The sequence below is a fragment of the Vanellus vanellus genome, assembly GCF_965231255.1.
Source record: "Vanellus vanellus genome assembly, chromosome: 5".
Taxonomy (NCBI): domain Eukaryota; kingdom Metazoa; phylum Chordata; class Aves; order Charadriiformes; family Charadriidae; genus Vanellus; species Vanellus vanellus.
This window is the reverse complement of record NC_138910.1, coordinates 53,140,819-53,164,198: the sequence shown is the minus strand read 5'-3', so window position 1 is coordinate 53,164,198 and position 23,380 is coordinate 53,140,819.

Genomic DNA, 23,380 nt, shown 5'->3' with positions numbered 1-23,380 from the left:
TGAAGTATTACTGTCTCCCAGAACGAACTCATAACTCGATGACCATGTATGACTTTGCAATTTATCACAGCAGCACTTTTAACAGCTCCTGCGTGACTAACGCAAGCCATAAATATTGGTCAGAGGAGAAGCAGCCCTGAGCTGCCACTTGCTGGCAGGCGTTAAGTGTTTCTGATCGGATTTGGCTGAGCACCTTTGGGGAACAGAAGTGCCACCATTTTTCACCCATGGCTTAGCTGTAGGCCTTGACACCGAGCGGAGGCATCGTGGGCACGAAGCAAAGCGGAGCATGGCTATCCTGACTCTGTTGGTGCTGACCAGGAGGTCCTTCCTGGGTGAGCCTGGGGCTGAGGGGTGCCGAGTGGCCCTTCAGATGGGATTATGGCTTCCTTGGGAAACCTGACCAAGCACAGAAGAGAGCTGAACAAGAACCATAGACCAACCTTGACTCAAATGCTCTGAAACACCGGGGAGTCCAGACAGCAGAACCAGGTGTCAGCTTGAATTTTACAATGAACCAGTGTTGGCCAGCCCCACAAGGTGTAGGCACCTAATTCCCTTTTAGATGCCTGTACAGGAATCGGGAGTCTAAACCTGCCCTGGTAGCTAAATCACTGTAATGGGCTGTACCAGACTCACAGATATCAACCGAATGTGCTTCATGCAGTACAAACACCAGATCTTGTTCTTGAACCTTTGTTCTTTCTTCTCTTCCAAGTTTTAATGCTGGAAACAAAACTGAAGCACCGTATTCACTTTATTGCCACAGATATTCAGGCATAAAACTCCCACGTGTTTTATAGAAAAAGTATAAAGACTTTTGAGTTGTTAACTATAACGCTATAGGCAAAGCAGTGATCCCTTTTAACAGTTTCCATCAGCCAAAGGTTTAATTACCAGCCGTTGGGCCAACTTTCTCAGCAACAATTATAATGCAGTGAAGTCATTTCGTGGGGCATTTACCAACAGCAGACTTAGAAAATGGAGGCTGGCTGTGTTCTCCAGCTGATTGAAGTTCTGTGAGCGTAACATGGCACTGAACATTTGCCACCCAGGAATAAAGTATTTTCCAAGCAAACGTTGCTACAACACAAGTCGGACAAGGCCAGATGAAGAGAAAATAGAAACTCATTTTTCTATCCCCTGGAACAACATCCCAAGCAACACCACAAACCTTTCGTATACATCTGGGGCTGGATTTGAGTCCTGTATCTTTTTGTGCTTCAAGAGCTGTTATCTCGCTAGCAGAGCTGGAGACCTCTGTGACTGCTGTATCAATTTTCTGTTGGTCTCATTGGCCTGGAGTCTCTAGAAGCAGCAAGGGCCAACAGATCACAAAAACATCCTTTCTTGTGCATTTCCCAAATCAGTGTGGAAATATCAACAGTGGCTGGCAAATTGGTCTCTCCAGGTCACCTCAGATAACATTTCAACCTAGGACAGATACAATTTGTACCAGGATGTAACTTCAGTTTGCATTGGTTTAGTTCACACTGAAAACTTCGGGGGATTTTAAGAGCCAAATAAGCTCTTCAAGCAAGGGGCTCCCTGACTTAGACATATATTTTTAAGCCAATTCTACTCACCACTCTCCGCACGGTCACAGTAACAAACAAAGCAACATTTTCCCAGTGAAAGACTGAGCCCTGATGCGAGATAGGGAGAGCCATGAATAGGGAAGGAAAGTTTCCCCGCTACTTGTGTTTCAGACCCTGTTGCGAGCTCCCAAGGACTTTGACATATAATTCAAGAGGCCAGGGGAGAAAACATCCTGAAAGAAGCAAAGCCAAAATTTCCTCAACCTGTTTATTTCTCTTTCTAATGAAAAATTTATCAAACTGTATCCATGTCAACACTATCCCATCTTTTACCAGAGCGTAACGCAGGCTGGCTCAGGAAGAACCGCTGTATCCAACCAAGCTGGGATACTGTGTGAACAAGGAGCAAGTCCTGTCGTTTGAGAATAACTCATTATTTAATTTGTCCTTTAAAAGATGCTTTTGACATCCACGCTATGAAAGTTTCTTTTGCTGATTCTCTGCTGAAGTGTCCAGGCAGCTTCCAAGCCTGAGATAAGGGATTTAATTTCTTAGCATAGCTTGAAAGCAAGAGGGCACTTCAGGTGTTGAGGCTGCATACGCCTGCATATGGGGGTGTAAATTCTCTGCAGCTTGTTGAAGGCAATCTGGTTTTGCCTGTTTTTCAGTGGGCTGTGGATTAGAGTCTACCTCAAGCCTTGTATTGATACTGGTCTCTGTGTGCAATGGCGTTTTACACTGGTTAAACACCCTGAGGGCTGAGACCTCTCCATTAGCCAACACCAGATGCAGAAACCAAGGTGGAAATTAGCCTGGCTGAGCCTGGCCCCCAGGCCCGGATCCGAAAGAGCACATGAGCTTGTCTTTAACCTCAGCCATGTGCTGATGCCCTGTTCTTTAATTGGGCCTTACTGGGTGGATCCAGGGAAGTGCCAGGATGCCTGGCGCAGCACCAGCCTGCTCCTAACCAGGTGCTTGAGGTCATCGCTACATCAGGAGCCCAGAGCTCAGCCCATGGCAGGTTGGGGCTCCGAGCGCAATGAGATAATACAATGGTGTTACAGCACCTCAGCTCTGGAGGAGGTGAACAGTGGGTGCTGTGTGTTTTACTCTGCCTCCTGGCTGCTTTATTCTGGATATAAAATTCAAACCCCTGTAACACTGCGAGAACACAGCCTTAGCGCTGGCCTGCAGTTATTGTCCATACTGCAATGGGCTGGCTTGAGGTTTTATGCAAAAATCCTGGTATATCTAATAGAAATAGTGTTTCCACTGTAAAATGAATTATTCTCATTCTGGAGTGAGGTGAGAAAACTGAATTTAAAAATACAGCATTATTCTGTCTTTCCAGTTTCTGTTTTTTTTAACTGCCCCATAGGTAGGATTAAGTCAGCACTGTCATTTCTGGGACCAAGGCAGTCTTTTGGTTTGTAAGAGTTTCTTAGAGGGAAACAAAAATCCACTTACCTGAAGAGCTACTGAGTGAAAAAAAATTATATTGGAAACCTTCTTTTTAAACCATATAAACCAATAGTTTTCATCATCTTTTGGTTTGTGGATCTCTTTACATTTTCTAGTGAAGAGACAGACTCATACAGCAAGTTTAAGGCTGTGACCTTGCTTCTTCAGAGTTACTTTTCACAGAGACCTTAGGGGTAATCTCTTGACCCCTGGGCTAAGGCCATGGTTTGAAACCACAGCTATTTTACTTTTAAAGGTCTGAATTTTGCTTCTGAAATCCCAGTGCAGAGCCGGCATGTCCCAGCAGGGCTCCCAGCAGATATCTCTCCTCTCCTTGCAGGATGCTGCAGGGCTCTGTGCGGCACCGGTGGGGGCTGGACCAAAGGAAAAAGTCCCAATACAGCTGGGGGTAGGGCATAGAAAGAGTCAGTGCAGGGCTACAGAAATCAATATGATTTTTGCCATGGACCCCAGCAGGCTGCAAATTCCCCAGCCAGAGCTGCAGACACCATGTTTTTCTTCCTGAGGGTGCCCAGGGCTCTCAGCAGCCAAACTGGGGGGAGAGATGGTCCCACAGGCACAGGGGCTCCACACCGCACTGGGACCAATCCTGCTCCTCTGCGCATCCCGAGCAGGGCTGGTGACAAGCAGAGCTGGGTGGGGAGAGCAGTGTGTTTTTCCAGGACACTTCTCATTACGGTGATGTGTTTGCCTTGAAACTGAGCCTCAGAACACCTCCGCTTTTAAGCCCCACCCCCCAATGTTTTCTTGTTTCAACTTTTGAGCTTTTTCCTTAAGTTCAGCTTCCAGAAAATAAAATATGAACTGAAAGGAAGCTCAGCATGCAATATGAATGTTTTCTTAAAAAAAAAATAATTAAAATTCTTACTGACATTTTTGGAGTCTGCCTTTCTTTCGTCACTGAGACTATTTAAGATAAATTTTCCATACAGACAAAAATATTCCTTAGAAATTCCTCATCTTAAAATATTTACATTAAAAAAAAAATCTAAACAGGATTAAAAGCTGGCTAAATAAAAGCATCTTAAGAAACAAACCTGGTAAAATAAAATAAAATTCATCCTGACTGGAAACATCCTGAAGATTATAAATTTACCACTTTGGCAAAACCAGATCTGAGCAGTAAAACAAGTGGAAATGAGCAATTACTGACATATATTTTCATATAGCTTAAGAATTATTTTTGCAGCTAAGGACTTTAAAAAGATACTTTCTGAATAATTTTATATATCTTTAAAATAATACTTTTAAAAACCCTAGTTAAAAATTTCATGGAAGTTCTATAATGCTTTTAATTGCATTGCTCAATGTAAAAGTCATAATTCAAACATTTATATAGAAAAATTAGAAAGCAATTGCTTTAATTCTAACCATTTGTGCAAAAATTATAATCTAAGTGTCAAAACAGTTGATAAAACTAGAGATTTGAAGAGAAATTTGCTAAATGTTTGTTATCTTTGGCACAACATGAGTGATTAGAACCACTGCGCTAAATAAATTGAATTTTCATCAAAACAAACCTATTGTTCTTACATGGTCAAGTAAATGAACTGCAGTTGTTTAGTCTGGATGGGAGAGAAGTGCAGGGGAGAAGACATGACAATAGTCTTTAAATATATAAAACGCAGCTGTAAAGAGACAAGGGTAATGTGTTTTCAGAGTCCATGGTGGATAGGTGAAGAAGAAAGCGAGGCTGGAGATGAGGAGGGGCTTTCTGGCAAAAAAGACAGGGCAGCAAAACATGGAGAGAATTGACTTAAGACCACCACAGAGTCTCCATCACCAGATAGTTTTAACAATAAACATCTGTTGGGCAAGGCAGAGGAAAAGTCAACGCAGCCCTGGGGCAAGAAGATGTGATTTTTGGTGATTTTGGGTGTGTGGATCCCCACACAGGTTCTAGAGGAGATGGGGACCCACAGACACCCCATGGGTGCAGGCTGCTGTGCAACATTTTTGACCCTGCTTTGCTGAATCATTTTTGTTGGCCCATTCAAGATAACCCTTATCCCATCGGAGTGTGCTGGCTGCCAGTTGAGAGAACTGGCCAGCTGCTGACACTTCTCCCAGCCTTGTTCCTGTGACTCTGATGCTTCCCACACCATTCACACCTCTTCCCACTGCTCCCATGGCCCCATCACCCTTCTCATGGGTGCATGCATCTGCACCACCAGCTGTACCACTTTTGGTACCAGCCAGCTGAGTAGCTCCTGCCACCCCTGCAAAAGTCTGTGTGGGAAATCATCCGTCTTTTCATGGCAAGACAGAAGGACAGATGGTTGCCAAACCCAAGAGCCAGCAGTGCTTGTAATATGTATTTGCAGTAGAGTATTATATGATGTGAAAATCACTTTATTACCATGAAGTGCCAAATATTCCCAATGTGACAGCCGAGTCCAACATGTGCTAGGGCCACTGTATCTCCTTCCAGCTACGCAAGCCACGTGGCTGGAGGATGCTGTCCTCTCACCTCTCACAGCTCAACGCCACCACAACTCAGCAAGCTGGGATGAGACAACTCCCCTCCGCAAGTGAAATGCTGGTGACCGTCAGGGAGTGACTTGGGACCCTGCTCCCATCCTGTTGCGTCCCCACAAGGTACCCCAGAAATGCTGCCACTCGTGTGATGAAGACATAGTGCTGAGCCAGTTTACACTGTTTTGGCTTGTTTTCAGCCCAGGTGGCTGAAGGGACAACAGGTCAGGTCATGTATTCAGTGCCAAAGGAGGATGCATGACAACACCTACCTATTTGCAAAACAAGATGTCCCCTCACCTCTCCTATACCCTTGCAGTAAGATACTGGACATTTCTCCATGGAGTCTTGTCCAGAGCACAACCAACTCCTCCTTGTTCAGGGTCTCTAGAAGTGTCTGTAACACAAATATTAAGGAAGAACAACCAAGCATCTCCCATGGCAAAGGAACCCTTTTGGAGACCAGCAAGCTGCAGCCTCTTCAGGACACGCACTAGCTTGCTTCACCTCCCCATCCTGCAAACATTTAAGCTACAACAGAGAGATGTGCAGGGTTAGGACCTCACTGTCCCCTCAGCTGCCTGGTACTGCCCTGCGGCCATGACAAGAGGTTAGGGGAGCCCAAGTCAGCCAGGGTATCCTCAGCACCGTAAATGGGTGGTCTGAGATAGCATGGCCAATTTTGTGTGCAGCACTCCAGCATCATCACCTCGAACCAACACTACCTGTGGTGCACCATGTCGGGAGTGCCTGCACCCGGCCAGCTCCGTGAGCACTCACTGAGCTCTGAGGGATGGTTTTCTGCTTCCACCTGCAGCCTTGGCCACTAGCCACCCCACAGATAATGCCTGCTACGATTTAGAAGTCTTTAAGATGAAACATTATGTCTTTCCTGCAATAAAGTTCACAAAATGTTGATGCTTTCTCTCTGCAGCAAGCACCACAAAAAAGATGTAAACCCCCATGTGTTTATGGGTGTTCTTAGCCAACTGGTACTTGCTGAGGCTGGATCTGGGAAGAGGTTTTCAAAGGATCGCTGAGTTGCAGAGTGCTTTGTTCTCACCGAGGCTTTAGTAGGTAACTTCCTTCCATGGCTTTGGAAAATCACGCCCGTCGGTCTGTAGCTGCCTTTCACAATGTCCATGTAGATGATGTTTTTCAGCAGTTTCTCTGGGAGGAGAGTGTTTTCTTTAGTTTTAGAATACTGCCATGACTGCACGCCCAACTGACACCCAAAAGGCTTACCATGGCCACGTACTGATGAAGATTTCCAAGTGTCGGTGTCACTCGCAGGGTTTGAACTGTAGCTATAAAGACTGTAAATAAGCAGGCTGATGGCCAAAGAGACTTAGCAGCTCTTTGATGAGGTATCCGAGATAGTTGGAGAGCGATCTGTACCACACCCTGGCTGCAAACACTGATACCACACAGAGCTCAGCCTGCAATAAACGGATAGTTTCATAAAGCAAACTCTGATTAAAAAAGGGGCAATCTAAATTAGACCCTTGGTACTGCTGCAGCAATAAGGTGAAAACAAGGATGACTGGTTTCTTCTAGTGGTGGAAAATTCTGGTTTTGGAGGGGAACTGAAGAGGAAGGACTTTCAATACAATGAGAAAAACTTATTTCCTTTTGGGTCAACCAAAAACATTTTGCTTGACCAGTAACAAAATGTTCTGGTTTGTTTGGAGATGATTTAATCTTTTTTTTTTTTTTTTTAAAGTCAAACTAAACCCCATAACTCTTCCTTTTAAATTAGGTTCATTTGAAAATGGAAAAAAAAAAGGCTTCAAACTAAATGATCTTCATTAAAGCAAACTGCTTCAGCCTGAAAATGGTGAAGTGAAACATTTCAATATTTAAGGAAGGAAAGAAGCACTTCTATTGTTTTGTCTTGTCATTGACTGACTTCAGCCCAGATTTGTGAGTTATTTTGGTTGCCTTCATTCTCACAGGGGACTACTTTTTTTTTTTTTTTAAACTAATTTAATACTCTTGCAGTTCAGTTCGAGGTACAAATGGTCAGGTTCAGCAAAGGTTCATATGAACATGACCAAACGAATATCAGGCAAGCACTTGGTTGTTTTTCTTTTTCTTTGCATTTTAGGTTTTCTTTGAAATTACACCTGAATTTCAGAGAAGCTGTGGGGTCCTCAGGTCCAGCAACCCCTGAAACATGCACAGAGCAAAACTGTCAAAGTCAGCGTGCTCTTCTGTGTAACCTGCGCACTGCAAAAATTCAGATGCCATCTTCAGTCCTGCAAAATATTAAGACAGGCATTTAAGATTTACCCGAGTGATTAAGCATGAGCAGCTTGTAATCGTTTCCAGATTCCCCTCCTAGCAGGAAAAAAGGCTCTGCAGTCCCTGTCCGCGTGCTCAGTGAGCAATGCACTCGCAAACAGAGAAACTGAAGATGAGCCGAAGAGGCCAAACAGATATCCTGAGTTTTGCAGCTGAGAACAAGCCAGCACTACCCTTTAATCCAATATGGATTGTCCAAGTCAGAAAAGTAAGATTATTTAGCCAGCATATATCAGGGTACGTCTGCATCCTCCCTGTAGCAACACCTGTGCACCAGCAACTAGAAAACCCTCTTAAGTACACATGGTCAGATTCAGGCTGCAATTTTTCATCTGGCTTGGGAGTGTTAAATGAAGATCAACTGTTGAAATCGGCCTCATTTGGGGGAATCTGACCGCGTCTGTGCTTACAGAGAGGACCTTTGTCCTCCAGGTTTTATATAAAGCCCCAAAGATTGCAGACTTTCTGCATAAGCCACAAAACAATCCAACAAACATCTGGAGAGACTCGCCTCACATCCCAAACCGTTCCCTTCATGCAAATCTACCAATATATTTTTCCCACAGACTGCTTGGTCATGAAAAGAGATCTTCCTCTTGCTCAAGGCTTCAAAAAACCTTCGCAACCCCAGCCCAAGTTTGAAAGCAAATTCAAGGGTTCGCCATTGCCTTTGAACACAGCAGGGATCTGCTCCAACAGGTTAGATCTCAGGAGCCACGTTGCTCCCAGGATTTAAACCAGACCACATGTGAAATGGCAACTACCTCTTAATTTTTTTATTTTCTTTTATTTTAAAATAGGATAATTTAGGAGCTATGGAGATTTTATTATTATTAGTGCTATTTTAATGGCAAATTCATTTTGCTGCCTTCCCTCCTTAATGATGGGGGACCAGGGACTGGTGCTCAATTTCTCCTGCTTTCTAGAAATAGTCCCTACAAATCCTTTGTAAAAGTATAACCACGATCTCTCTTTCCCCTTCTTTCTCCTCTCAGAGAGAGAGCGAGCGCGCGCGGGGGCTTTCATCAGCTCAGACCATTTTTCTTCCACTACCTCTTTATCTTAACCCTTTTTCCAAGGTTACATTTATTTTCCGAGGTCTATGGCCAGGACAAGGACACAGAGGACGCAGCTGACTTTGTCTTTTGAGGATCACTGCCACTGTTGCAAGAGGCACAAGCCTGGGGCTGTGTGTATGTGCCTCTGAAAACATCCCCTGCCCTCATCCAGACCAGCATGCTGCCCAGTTCACCCAGTCAGGCTCCTCCGCAGCGGCTGCCGTTGCTGCCGTCAGAGTGTGTTTTTGTAGCCAGAGCTGTCTCCTGCACTTGGATTGTGCAAACCCATTTGCTCTCCCTTCTGCAGTCCTGGCTATTGTGTGCACATTGGGCTGTTTCTCTGAACCTCTCTGCAATCGTTGCTTCATCTCCATTCAACTCCAGGCTGGAAATGTAGCTGTTCTCCCTCCCCTGGGACCTTGTCTACCTCCTCCTTTCTTAGCCAAAATTCACCATGCGATGACTCGTGCCATCCCTTCTTGTGCAAAACCCTCCAAGAAGGGTCTTTTTCCAGTATGGAAATCTTGGCGCGCTCCTTGAGGAGATGATCTCAGATAAGCCCACTGCTGGGGAGAGAAGTTCGCCACCCTCTGTGGAAACTTTGCAAGGTCTGGTCTTCATCCAGATGGGAGATTTTTTTTTTTTTTTAAATTTGAGCAAAAATGCTTTAGTCTTTACAATGTGAGAGAGGAATGAAAAAAGGCATTGCTGCCATTACAGCAGAGGGGAAACAAAAGGTGTTCAGGCTCTCTTTGAAGAGCCCTGGTGCTGAAACAAACGGGCTTCTCTTGTTTAAATCAGACAAGAATGGATCTTCTAAGCAGAAATGGTGTTTTCTTGCTTCAGCGAGCGCAGGCTTGGGTGAGGGGTGGCATTTGCCATCTGCCTAAGCCCATCTCTCTGCAGCCAGGTTGGCGGGCACCAAGTCTGGCAGAGACCACATGGGGTTCAGTGGTAGAGCTGGAGAAGGTGGGACATGTCTCTGCTGTTTGAGATGGGAGGAGAAACCTCTGCAGCAAGGGGCAGAGCTGAGCCTGCACAGGAGCATATATAGGTGGCAGCTCCTGCCTGCCGTGGCTTTTAACCACAGTTACACGCCAGGGTGCAATGGGGAGCTCTTCCATTGAAGCACATGCATGCACAGCCTCAAGATTGTGTTTTACTCAGCAGAAGAAGATTTGTTGCTTGTACAGACAGAGGAAGGTTTTCAGTTGTGTTCTCACCCATCCACACATGGACAAAGCCAACTCGATTCCAGTCTGTTGTGCCGAGTCCTGGCCATGATGTTCTTTGGCTCCTGGTTTGCCCTGGTGTGCACTGGGTGACCTCTAGCAGCTCGTGGTACCAACAGTGCTCCTGGGCAGCATGGTGGCCCCGTCTGCTCCATGACCCAGGGCACAGAGGTGCACAATGGCAGCAGGAATTGCCTGCAGGGAAGGTCTTGAGAAACAGACAACCAAAAACTACATCCCACACTGGCCAAAACCCAACTAGCTCTCCCACGCACCTACCAAGCACTGGGTTTATGGCAACACTGAGCCTAAAGGGGCCACTCAGCCCCCACGGCATCTTTAACTATGCTTTTCTAGGTCATCACAAACCAGCCCTGACGGTGCTAGGAGAAAACAGATTTACCACAAATCCCCCCCAAAGCATTGCCTGCGTTCTCCCCATCGGCTGGGCTGCGAGTCGCTGCCTCCAACAGAGCATCGCCCATGGGAAAACACTGCTGGCTTGGCCCTGTCCTTGGAAAGCCATCAGGGAAAATAGAAGGCAGGGGCTCAAGGTTAGCACAGCCCCGACGAGGCGCCGGGGATACCTGAACCGCTAATTTGCCGGACGCCCCCAGAGCCCGGCTTGGCAGCCCCCCGCCGGCTGTCGCGGCGTGGAAGCCATTAGTGTTTAAAAATACTTGCAGGAATGGGAGGGTGGGGGGGGTTGGGGGAAATAAATGGTATTTGCGGAGGCCCATTCCTCAGCACACTTTCATGTGTGCCAAAGTTTGTTGGCATGGCTCTGAGTTTGATAGGGAACATCTGGGCTGCTGTTGCTGCCTGTATATTGGCTGAGGGCAGTGAACAAAAGGGGTTTGTGCAGGAATGTGCGGGGAGGGGTGCGGGGTGTGCGCTCCTCGAGAGACGGCTCCGAGAGGCAAAATGCAGAAATGCTCTCCAGAGAAGAAAGCCTAATGCACATGCCATGTTCCTGCTTTTTAAAAGGGGATAAAAGCCATCCCCCTGCTTCTCCTCTTCCCTCCCCCAAAAGCACGCCAGGGTACTGAAGGCGAGCGGGGCTCAGACACAGATCCGTGCCCTGCTACCTCTGCACATTCGATTATCGCCGCAGTCTGGAAAAGCAATCGGGGTGGAGGGAGCAGGTTAGCTGGAGAGCAGGGAAGTCCAAACCCAACTGCACGGCACAGCACCAGCTCGTACTCGAAAGATGCTCAGCAAGCAATTCGCAAGCAGCCCAGCGCCCGGACGCTGCTGCAGCAGGGAGGCACCCAGCGATAAACCCCTTGTGAGCACACTGAGACCAGTGACATGGACCTATCAAGAACAGCACTCGTTGAAGTTTCCTTCCTCCACTTCTGTTGGGAATTTAGGGTAAGAAGCTGAAAATTAACACCGCGCCACTGCCAGGGGCACAAAAAACATGGACTCTTTCCTGCAGACACAGTGTTCCATTGTATCTGACACCAGAGGATGGCTTGGAGGGATGAAGGAGGAATGGACTCACACTTGAGGAAGGCTGATCTTTTGAGAACTGCCTGAAAATTACAGCCTAGGTGCAACCCTTGGCTCTAGAGAACCCATCCTTCGGAGCACATACACAAGAGAGATCACAGTTTACATGCTCCATCCCCGATGCTTCATCTCCAAGGAGTTGCTGCTGCCTGAGGATGAACACCAGAAACCTTTGATTACACCTAATGTGACATTTCTGACATTCTTCCTTTTGCAGGTCCTCCTTTCCACCATCCCACGCCTGTGGTATTTTTACCCAATGCTTTTGCAGTGTTCACAAGTCTTTTCAAAATTTCTCGCCAGTCCTGATATCACTTCCTACCTGCTGATCCCTCTTTGCTCATCCCATTTTTGTGCAACTCAGTACTCACAGACAGCAGTTCTGGGCATTTCCAAGATTTTCTATCAGTGGAACATTTTTCTCTTTTCTTCCTTCTTGGATTGCATTTGGCCCGAATCCTACCTAGCAGCCTACATCCCCCCTTGGCTCCAGTCCTTAGCAAGGACACACACTAGGTCTGCTACCCAGTGCAAGATTTCCATCGCCTCTGTCTTAGGGGGTCCTTGGAGTTGCTGGAGCCACCCCAGAGAGGGTATTTGGGTAGCACTTGGGGCACGTGTCCCTTCTGCTACCCGCTACCTCGACAAGGCAGACCTTTGGGAAAGCCCCAGGGAGCAAATCCTAAAGACAAAGGGTCCAGGTCAGTGACAACCCTTGGGTCTGACAGCCAAGGCAAATTTCTCCAGCCCCAATCTCCTTTCTAGGTCGCAGTGGCATGCCCACAAGCCATCGCTTTGAGCCGACTTATTCCACACTACCCATGCAACCCTCCTTGGTGGTGCCTCGGGCAGCCGGCTTGCACTGGGGATGCTGTCTCCAGAGCCGGGCACGTTTGGAGACAAGCTTCCTTCAGCGATATTTGGATTTTGATTACATCAGTGTCAAGACACAGCTTTTTTTGCCAGAGCCAAGAGAGCGCCTGTCATGCCAAAAAAAGCAGCTGGGCTGGCCAGGGGTTGCGCACAGCACGTCAGGGAGGGCACCGGTCCCTCTGCACCCCCGGTGCAGGGCCACAGTGGAGGGGAAAGCCAGCTGTGGGGTGGCACAGGCTGCAGACCCACCTCTGGCTGCTGTGCCAGAGCATAACTGGGCATAACCAGTTATCTCTTCTGCAGAGGCTTAGGAAAGGAACTGCAGAAAACCAGGCTGATCTTTGGAAATGCCCTGCATCCGTCACTGGGGAACGTGAAACAGCATATCAGCACGCAACTGAGTTTAGCAGTCAATGCCCTATTTTACAGAGGAGGAAAAAACTAATGTGTAACTGCCATGCGTTTGCAGTCTAGATGTCCTCTTGATCCACTTCTAAATACAAGGAGACTGAGAATGGCTGATTTGCTTCTGCTTTATCACCCATTAGCATTGCCAAAGTGCACTTGCCATCTCTCAGGGATAAACCCCTCCTCTTGAGCAGATCTATGCCTCCATTCATCCCCCACATCCTTTTCCAGGACACCTTTTAGCTCTGTCTGAAAACCAGCCCAGCGCACCAAGTGACATGATGCTGCAGAAGCATTGCTCTCCAGATGTACTGCTGTCCAACCCCACTCTCGCATGTCCTTCCTTTATCACTGCTGTCAACTGAGAAGCCCTGATGAGGGCTACAAGTATTCTTCAAAAGCACGGAAACAACTTAAGAACCTAAATCCCATTGTCCAGTGTGGTTAAAGGCCCCATCGGGAGATAGACTATTAATCACCCTAGATGCTTTTGAAGGTTGCAGTAGACATTCATCTGTATCTTCAACGGATCCACGTGCCTTTGAAGCTCCTCCTGAGGGACCCCAGTGGTGGTGACTGGGAAGGAGGAAAAAAGTCTCAGAGCCATCCAGGGCTTTTGCCATGGGACAATTCAAATGAAGAGTCCAGAGAGGTTTCAGAGTGGTTCAAAGTTGCTGCTGCCAATGCACTTCCATCGCATTTGCCCCATCGCTGTGCCTTATCCACCATCTAACATGGGCCAGCTGGGAAACTCCCAGTGTGAGTGGCTCAGAAAGGGGAGAGGGGGCTGGTGGGAAAATGCCTATTTAACTTTTCGCAGGCGAGGGTGGTTCGAACAGTTGTTTCAACTTGAAAAAAAATTGACACGCATTTCCAAATTGTACAAATGTTTGGCTTTTACATTTCCTTCAGTGACACATCCCAGGGTTTTTAGTTGAAAAGGTCTTTTCTCTTCAGAATTAGGCTGCTTGTAGGAAAAAAAAAAATACTATCAAAACAGGAAGCTTGAAATTATCAAAGAAAAATATTTTCATTGACCTAAAAGGATATTACCCTTTGGTTTTTTAGTTCACAAAATTTTTCAGGACTGACTCTTCATCCCCATGAGAGATGAGAAATACTGTCAGTACCTCAAAAATGCTGCCAGAAGGAAAAAGTTATTAATTACCAACCTCTATTTTTAACCTGCAACCAAAAGTCACTTCTCTTGGGTGACAACCAAATTCTCTTAAGGCTCTGCCATTGGCTTCACCAGGGCTTTTAAATCAGAGATAGGATTTTTTTTTTTTGGATGGGACATGCCCCAGGCACTCTGCAAAGCCTACCCCATCGATTCCCAAAGCAAGCATCAGGTATCACGTGCTTTTGCTATCCATCTATTTAGCAAAATCATGTCATTACCTTTTTTCCCCCCCACCTGTCTTCCCACTGAAAAAAAGTGTGCATTTTTTTTTCTCCCCCTCTAGTCTGTAACTCAAAAAAGACTAGATGGATTTTGCTCAGAGTTTCCAAAAAAATTCCCCACTGGGTAAGGGTCAGGCATGCAAAAATTTCAACCTGAAAAGTGAATGTTTTCAAAAGTTATTAGCTTATGAAAAGAAAGGCTAGAATGGAAACTGTTTTACTGCCATAATTATAACACCACGAACAGAGCCTGCTGCAATATATAACATTATCAAGCATCTGTCAGCATTTAATAGAAGTCTTAATTAACTGCTGGGGAGGAACACGGCAAAAATTTATTTTCAGGAAAACTTTGGGGAGCTGTGTAATTCTGGGCTTGGTCTTTTTTTTTTTTAAAGTCTGTCTTGATGGGAGCCTTAGTAGAGTTCATAGGACAGACTAAATACAAGACACAAGTGTGTATCTTGTTGGCATTACTTAATGATAGGATTTTCTTTTCTGTTAAACTACATAATCCAGAAACAACAATAATGTTTGTGTTGGGTTGGAGCCAGACACTTCAGAGCTGGATTTTAACCTTCCCCAAGTTTGGGGTTTTTCTAAACCAGGGGCTTCATTTGGCTTGTCGGGAGGGGGGGGGGCTTATGCGTAACCTGTGGCGCTGACCTGCCTCTGCCTTTTACTTTCCTCCCCGCTTCCACCACCTCCAAGATGCTCATGCTGAGGATGTGGAGGGGATACCCATCTTGTGGTAGTGTTTTACTGCACAGCAGTGCCCGAGGTCCCAGGCTGGAGACCCAGGGACAGAGAGGTGTGGGGAGGGCCAAGCACAACACATACAGAATCGTTGTAATTAATTTCTTGCCATCAGCTTCACAGAAGATAACCAGCTTGAAACCAGCCTGACCAGCACGCCTTTCCTCTCCCTTGCAAATTTGGGGAGGGGGTGCACAGGGAGGCTCCTCCTGCTGCAACCCAGTCTCCACACACATAACCAAGAGCCTCTCCCATCTCCTGAGCACACCTTCAGGGTCCGGCCCCTCCATGCCGTGGTGATGCTCTGCCAGTGAGAGCCTGTCTGGAGCTGCCAGACCAGGCTGAAGAAGTAGTATGGGGTGGGGAAGGAGGGTGAGCCCAGCCCGGGGTCAGCAGTGGGTTTTGGGGTGTGCCTGGGGCACAGAGCAAGACTTGTACGAAACACATTAAGATGCAGATCCACAAACCTGCTGCCTAACTAGACAAGGAGCACAGAGGAGACATCAGGGCAGATGCTGAAGAGCAGTCTGCCAAGGTTAGACCCAGCTGTCCCCATTCCTAAGCCTGATCCACCAGTCCACATTTCACAAACCTTCTGGCAAAGCCAAGGGCTTCTCGGCAAAGCAGGGCAGGTAATGTTGGGCTGGTCACACCATGACAAACGCTCCTTCAGCCCTTCCTAGCAGCCCAACCTTATTTTTATTCCCTTTTTGCCCCCTCTACCCCCTGCCTGGCCCCAGCAGGGAAGCAGCCCCGCGCTGCAAACTGGCAGACCACATCCATTTCCCCCGATAGCACCGATAGCCCAACAGCTGCTCTCTGTCCCTTCAGAGATTAGTTTGTTTTCCTAACACAATTACTGCCACGTGGCCCTGCTTTCTGCCAGGATCAAGCCTGGATAGAGATAAAGCAGCGATAAGATCGCACGCTGTTCCAGACCCCTTCGCAGCCTTGCCGGCTGCGGTTTGTTCTCATCGGCACGCGAACGCCCTGGCTGCAAGTTACCTACTCCCATCAGTGCCGGGCCAGGGAGCTTTATGGCACTAAGCTCTGGGGATTTGGCTCCTGGCTTTCCGTGCAACGCCGAGTTGTTGTTTCAGGATATATCCATGCGGCATGGAGGTGTTGCATGGGTGCACCCACACCAGTGAGCTCGCACGATGCGATGCAAAGCCGCATATCCAATGCGGCGCCGTGCTAGCTCAGCACTTTGGGCAAGCACAGCTGTCCAACAGCTGGCTCCAAGCTGACCTGCCTGCATCCAGGTCAGTTGTCTCTGCCCAGTCTCCTCTTCTCCTCGCCTGGGGTTAGCCCAAGCTCGGCTCTGCCTGCACATCACATTATCTGGTGAATGAAGCAGTTCTGCCCCACTACAACTGCTCCACTGAGCACAAGCATCCTGGCAGGGCTCACACCAGTACCTGCAGCACCAGCGAGGGTCTGCTGAGCTCTAGAAACAGATCAACGGAGCTATCACGGGGGCAGGTCTGGCACAACTGCTCTCCACATACACCAATGGTCCTCACTGCCTCCCAGACTCGCCAGTGGGAATTCTGGTGCGGGGCACTGCTCCTGAAAGCCTCTGCCGGGGCAGACGCAGTGCACGCCGGGAGAGGACACTCGGGGAGCCTTGCTGCCTTCTGAGAGACAAGCATCCTTGCCAGATGTCTCCCATAAAGCTGCAAGTACTTTATTTTAATAATAAGCCTTAATGTATTCATTAAAGGCTCCCAGTGACCTGGGATGAATTTCCCTGCTATTGTAAAGGGCTGTGGGAATCTGGAAACCACTGCATTACAGTTAATAACTTTAATTTTACAAGGCCCAAAATAGACAACTGAAAAAATACACAAACTCACTGTTTCCAATTAAGAAGGGATTTCTTCTAATTCCTCTGCCACTGGCGCTCTTGTTTAGCAAACAACATCAACAGATATTCAACCATAGACAAGGGGAAAAGCAAACCGAGAGAGTTGCCTTCTGCATCTCACTTACGAGATCCAGGGAAGAAGCCGGGACCCTTCCTCCTCACCTGGTTATTGGTCCATGGAAGAGCCAGAGCTCAATCAGCATCAGCAAACCCATACTGCAGGAGCCGCAGATAAAACTTTAATGCCTGCATCTTAAGCCTGATGGACACCAGAGTGCTTTGATCCAAGGGAGATGATTTCTAATCCATCTTCTCCTGGTTCCCTCCTGGGGGTCTTAGCTAAGGTGCTAAGGGGGTTTACTGGGAGTCCTGGAGTGCTGGGGAACCCCCTCGGTGGTTGGGTGACCATCCTGGTAGCATTTGGGGCTACCAGAACTCTGATTTTAGGGTCAGGAAGGAATATTTCCCCTAGATCAGCTTGGCAGAGATTGCCATGGATTTATTTTGCCTGTCAGTCTCTCCTCCTGTCAAACGAGGGGTAGTTCATTTCCCAGGGTAAAAAAAAGCTGGGAAGTGAAACCAAAACAATTCAGGATTTTTTTTTTTTTTTTTAAATTTCTGGGAATCTAATGTTTCCCAGCCCAAGTCCTTTCATTTCCAGTTTGATTCTTTTTGGCTTCCCAGTTAAAACTGGAGCTCTTCAAAAAGAGGACTGACATTTTACATGGAAACATTCATTTTGCCACAAGTCAAGCCTTCTAGGGGGGGAAAAGGAGTTTCAAAGGCCAAGTGTTTACCAGCATACCAGTCCGGCTCTGTTGGCAACCAACATCTGCCTCCTCACACATCTCTAGAGCCATCTCCACCAGGTTCATGCCAAAGCCCTGGCATCCCCCTTCCACTCGTGGCAGGGACACACATACCCTCCTTACCATCACTCTGGCATCAATCAACCTGAATTAAAGTGCCCCAGGTGAGAACAGCTCCACACCTGAAAGCAGATCTCAAAAGCTTCCTCTGCAGACTTGCCCTGACACAGGAAAACACATTGCTTAAAAACCACGGGTTATCTCAGCCCACACAGATCCCAAAACACTCTTCATACCACCCAAAAAACAAAGCAGAGTTCCCAGCCATCAGGATGGAGCACGTGCACCCATCCAGCCCTGAGACCCTCACATCACCGTTGTCCTCTTGACCAAGAGCTGCCTACAAGCGGCGCTGAATTCGCATTGGCCCTCGCGTAGGAACAGATTGAGTTTTCCAGCCAAACTGATAAAAATGAAAAATGATTTTCATATGCCTGGACTCTGTATTTCCCCAGAAATACGGGAGTGATGGAAACTGGGGGAAGGGGGTTGTCAGAGTGGTAGGTCATCTGTCAAAGCCACACCGAGAACATTGATCTAGCCCTTGTTCAGGAAAGCATCTCTATTTAAGAAAGGAGGCAGGCACATCTCTAGTCTGCTTTGAAGCCACTGGGAACTGAGGGCCAGCCGCTTTAAAGATCTCTGAATGCCTAAAGGAACAGATAAGACTTAGATACCAGCTGGTAAAACCCAGACCCTCAGAACTTATTCAGGCACACAAGGTTTTTAACAGAAAGAGCTCACGTACTTTTGTGAACAGGGTCCTGAAGTGCACGTGTGCCTTAAAAAAAAAAAAACACTTCCAGTGGCTTTCCCGAAAAGAGATTTAGGCACACGTGCTGTGCGTCAGGGCTTGTAAAACTTCATGTTGCCATAGAAAGCCACCTTCAAGGGAAAACCCAACCTCTAGCTCACCCGTGGCACAAGCCCTGCAACATCTATTAATGCAATGATAACACCTCCACTCTGGACATTCCCAAAACCAGGGAGGCCAGATCCACCCCTGCAGCCACAAAACTCTGCCATTTCAGGACAGCCATGGACCCACACTCGTCGTGCATCACCCCCAGCCTCCCTCCTCTCCTTCCCCTCATCTTAACTCTGCCCAGAGTTGTTTGACCAGAAGCACTGAGAAACACGGAGAAACTGAACCGCCGTGCTCCACCTATAACACTGACAAAACCACAAGCAGCACGGAGCTTCCCCGACCATCCGAGCACACATTTCCTATTCTTGCCTGCAGCTCTGCTACTGCCTTTCTCACATCAGTGCCCTGACTACAGCTGCTGGAAAAATTTCCATCTAAACAGTTTTTAGCAGGTCATTTTTCAGTGAAAGGCAACTTTTTAAAATAAAATAAAAAAAAAAACAAAACAGAAAACCTTTTTGTGGAAATTTGCCTGGCTTGTCTGAAATGTCAAAAAAATCTAGAAAAAAAACACCCAAGTTTTGGCCTTGAGCTGCAAAAATCTTGGTTTTAACCAAAAAATGCAATTTTCAAGTTTAATGAAAATTAAAGAAAACTTCTAGAGAGAATAAATTCTCCTGCTTTCATTAAAAACATTCATGGTGTGATGGCTATTCTCGTATCTTCAAAAAAGCCCACCTCAGAAGACTATTATGGAAATTAAATAGTCGCTGTGCAAAAGGGAAGAAACTGGTCCAGATTGTAACCTGGTGGAAGAGCAGAGTGAAGATAAATACCTCATTCTCAGCCTCACATTAGGTTAACAGCCGGGCATCCCACAGATCTGCTCTAGGGTTTAATATATTTATTAGTGATGAAAAATAAGGTGGTAATGCCCACAGGCCATGCAAGCCCATGGGGCTCAGGGTCCCATCACCCTGACCACAGGCTGTCCCATCTGATGGCTACAGGTGCCATCAGGAGGGGACACAGCTCCAGCCCTGCCACTGGCTCCTGGGAGCAGTTTGTGCATCGCCCAGCGGAGATGTCCATCTTGGTCTCTGCTTTGGTCCCATGGGTCCATTGGGCTGTGGCTCCATGGCCCCATGGCAGCGGGAAACCTTCAGCATCACAAGATTTTGGGTGGTGGAGAGACCTCACCCCTCTTCAGATGGGCACTGTGGGTATGGGAGTGCCACAACACAACCCTGCCACACCAAATGCAAACACCCAGCGCCGAACGCGGTGCCAGAGCCTATTTGGGAGGTTCACTGCTATCCCCCCACGTGGGACCAGGGGAGCCGCATGCTGTGGTGGCTCCACTCAGAGCTGCCAGCACCCAGATGGGTTACAAGTGAACATGAACTCTCCCTCCCCATCTGGAGCCCATGTACAGCAAGTGGCAAGATTTATATTGTGCTGAAGCATTCCACAGTTTTGAGCACAGAAATGATTGAACTCCAGATGTTAACAAGATGCAGGACCCTTTTTTATTATTAAAAACGTGATTTCTTGTTTTGCTCATGACAAAACCCATCAGATTAACTTATTAGGAGCGGAACTGCCATCAGGCCAGTGGAAGCGAATACGGCTCCGGCTGCCTGAGAGCTCAACAGAGCGCACAGGGATACCAGGGCTCCTTCAGAGCACAGCCACATCCCCTCACTCCTCTGCGTGGGCCAAGGCAGGACATGGGTGACCTCGCTCTGTGCCTGCTGGCAGTGCAGAGACATCGGTGAGTCCCTGTGCCTCAGTTTCCCCATCCCTTAGGGGGAAGGCAAGTCAGAGCTGGAAGGAGAAGCCCTCAGCAAATGCACACTCTGCAGCCTCATCCAAATCAATCCCCCTTGCTGAAGTAGCAGAACCTTTGCTAAAAAGCAGCATAGCCCAGGCCACGAATGGAAAACTGTCTGTTCTCTCCAGGCTCCTCTGCCCATCCTCTGGAAGGATAAGAAGGACCCAGGGCCCGTGGCTGCCATGCCAGGGCAACTCCACAAGCAGCTCTCATGCTCTGCTTCCTTTCAGGGAGAGCCCTAGAGCATCACAATCTTCACTTCCCATCAGAAAAGAACCAAATTTCCAAATACCTCTGCAAGTCTTAAATGCTCTTCTCAGTGCAGCTCTGCTGGGAACATCCCTCGGCAGCGTGTGCAGTGGCACAGCCAACATCTGTATTCCAGAGTGTGGGATGGGGTGGAGGCCTGTCTGGAGCTGTCACATCTTCACTGCTTTATCACAGGAACTTTATCACAAGCTCATAACACACACGTCTTTGCACCATGAGATCAAACAGGTACGGGATGGCATTGCAGCCTGCTGTCAGAAGACGGCCCCCAGCAGCTAGCGCCGCTCCATGCTGTGAAGATAAAACATGTTGAAGCTGCATGACAGATAGGACTTGCGTATGCTTGTCCTGATGTTGTACAGCCAGACCAACTCAGGGAACCCACCAGTGCAAAGCCAGCCTCTCCTGCTAACCCCTGGGAGGCACAGCATCCTTCAGGACCTACAGTCTTCCATTCACCCATAGCACATGTCACCTCTAAGGACAGTCACATCTGTCTGCTCAGAAGGACAGAAACATTTCTGGGGAGTGCCAGTGTCCCTCTTGTCCAGGCTGATCTGGGGACAAGCCAGAGCAATGCAGCTTCTCCACACACAGCGCACATGACCATCCTCAGAGAGAGTGGCAGGAGGCTGGAATAGCAGAAGTTGCAAAGTGTCAGGACTGCTTCTGCCTTGAAACTCTATGTATTTACCCTGCAACCCCAGGGGACTGCTCTGAATAAAGTTAGCACCTGAAAGCTCTCCTTGCTCCAGCAAGCCCACATGCTGGCCAGCAGGAGCAAAGGTGCCTCTGGTTTAAGTGTGGGTTCACTGTGTACCAGACAGGGCTGTTACAGCTTCTCCCCAGGGCTTCAGCCTTCCTTGCTTCCCACCATCCTGGAGATGAGTGCTTGTCCGCTCAACATGCCCAAGAAAAGTCACTGCACTGTTTCTCTCCCACCCCTGGACCCCATTTCTCTCCTGACCAGGCACAGGAGACACAGCTGCTCTTCTACCAGCAGTGCCCACTGCCAAGCCAGGCCCAGGACAGCAGGCACACCAAGCACACACCTGAGAGCAGGATGATGGTGGGTTCACACGATAACCCTCCCAGGACACCTGCATCAAGATCAGGGCCATCCAAGGCTGGAGCTCTCTAACAGCATCTCTGGAGCAAACCCACCAGTCTGGCACCAAGAGCCACCTTCCTCTGCAGCCAAGTCTTGAAAAAAGCTTCCGCAGAGCAAAACGGTATTTATTCACCCAAAGGGATCCCATAAACAGAGACGAGAGCCTTGTCACTCTGCCTGACTTTGTTTTCTTCCCTCCTTGCACATTTTGGAGGAAGCTTCTTTCAACCCAAACCTCTTTCTGGCTAGCTGGGCACACGATGCTGCTCCCTCAGCTCAGGTGCTTGGTGTTGGGTGTCCCCCAGCCCTACAGAGCCACCCCAGTGGGAACTGGGTGACGGGGCACTTCCCCAGTTGAAGAGCTCTCCGCCCATTCCCTTCATGGTGCTGGGCGCTTGCAACCTGCCTCCATCACCATTTCCTTCATCTCTTCCTCACAGCCTCCGATTTAATGCCACATTCCTGTGCAGGGCCCTGTGGGTGCCCCACTCCCTCTTCAACTTCCCTCAAATTGACTGAATATGAAATGTTTCATTCCAAGAACAAGAGCATCAGGTGGAAGGAAAAGCTGTGCTCTTATGCTTTTTGGAGAAAGATCCCACAAAGCTTTAATCCTCTCCCCTTCCCCTCCTCACAAAGACATTTATCACTCTGTGTGAGGGGGAAGTATAAGCGCAAACATAATCAGGCAGCGCTACTAGTGAGCACAGGCCATTGGCACCATGCTCAGAGATTAACATCTCTGGAAAGCCCCATATTTGCCATCTCACCTGGGCACAACCAGTGGAGTTGCCTGCAGAGGATGGGTCCTGCCGGACCCTCATCTCCTCCCTGGCAAGGGCAAGTGGCCCAGCGTGCTGGGGCTCTGCAGCATCTGCGACACGCGAGCTCCCAGCTCTGCTGACACGAATAATTTCTCCCCCTGTTCTTGGCACGGTGTGTTCTGCTCAAATACACTTCAAAGAGGCAGCTCTGCAGCAAGAACGTTTCAAAAAATATAATATTTCCATCTGTTATTCCAATAGTATATGCTGTGGGACTCTTCTCATGGACCATTTGCCTTTCTTTGCTCCTATTAGATGTAAAAAAATATTTTATTAGCAAGCTCTCAGGGCTGGCAGGTGATACGCTAACCCTGCGGCATCCCTCAGCCGAGCCAGCAGGTCCTCTTCTCCTGCAGGTCTATCCCATACACCTTAATGCTTCTCAAGAGAAGAAGGTGCAGGCAGGGAAGCAGCTCCTTCTTAAAGGCGGTAAAGTCCCCTTGATTCAGCAACTTTTTTTTTCACCTTGAGAGGAAACAGCACCTCCAGAGCCCTGTGGCTTATGTGGATGCCCTGGGCTGCGTTTTGCTTGAGGAAGAGCAGCCCAACATTACTTCCCAACAGCCAGCAGCACCCAGGGCTTGAAACCACAGGGCACAAGCTCTCGAGATTTGGTGTTTGATGGATGCCAAGCTCCCACACCAGCCTGCCCTTGATAGGGACATCCCCAGCATCACCCTGCTCACCAC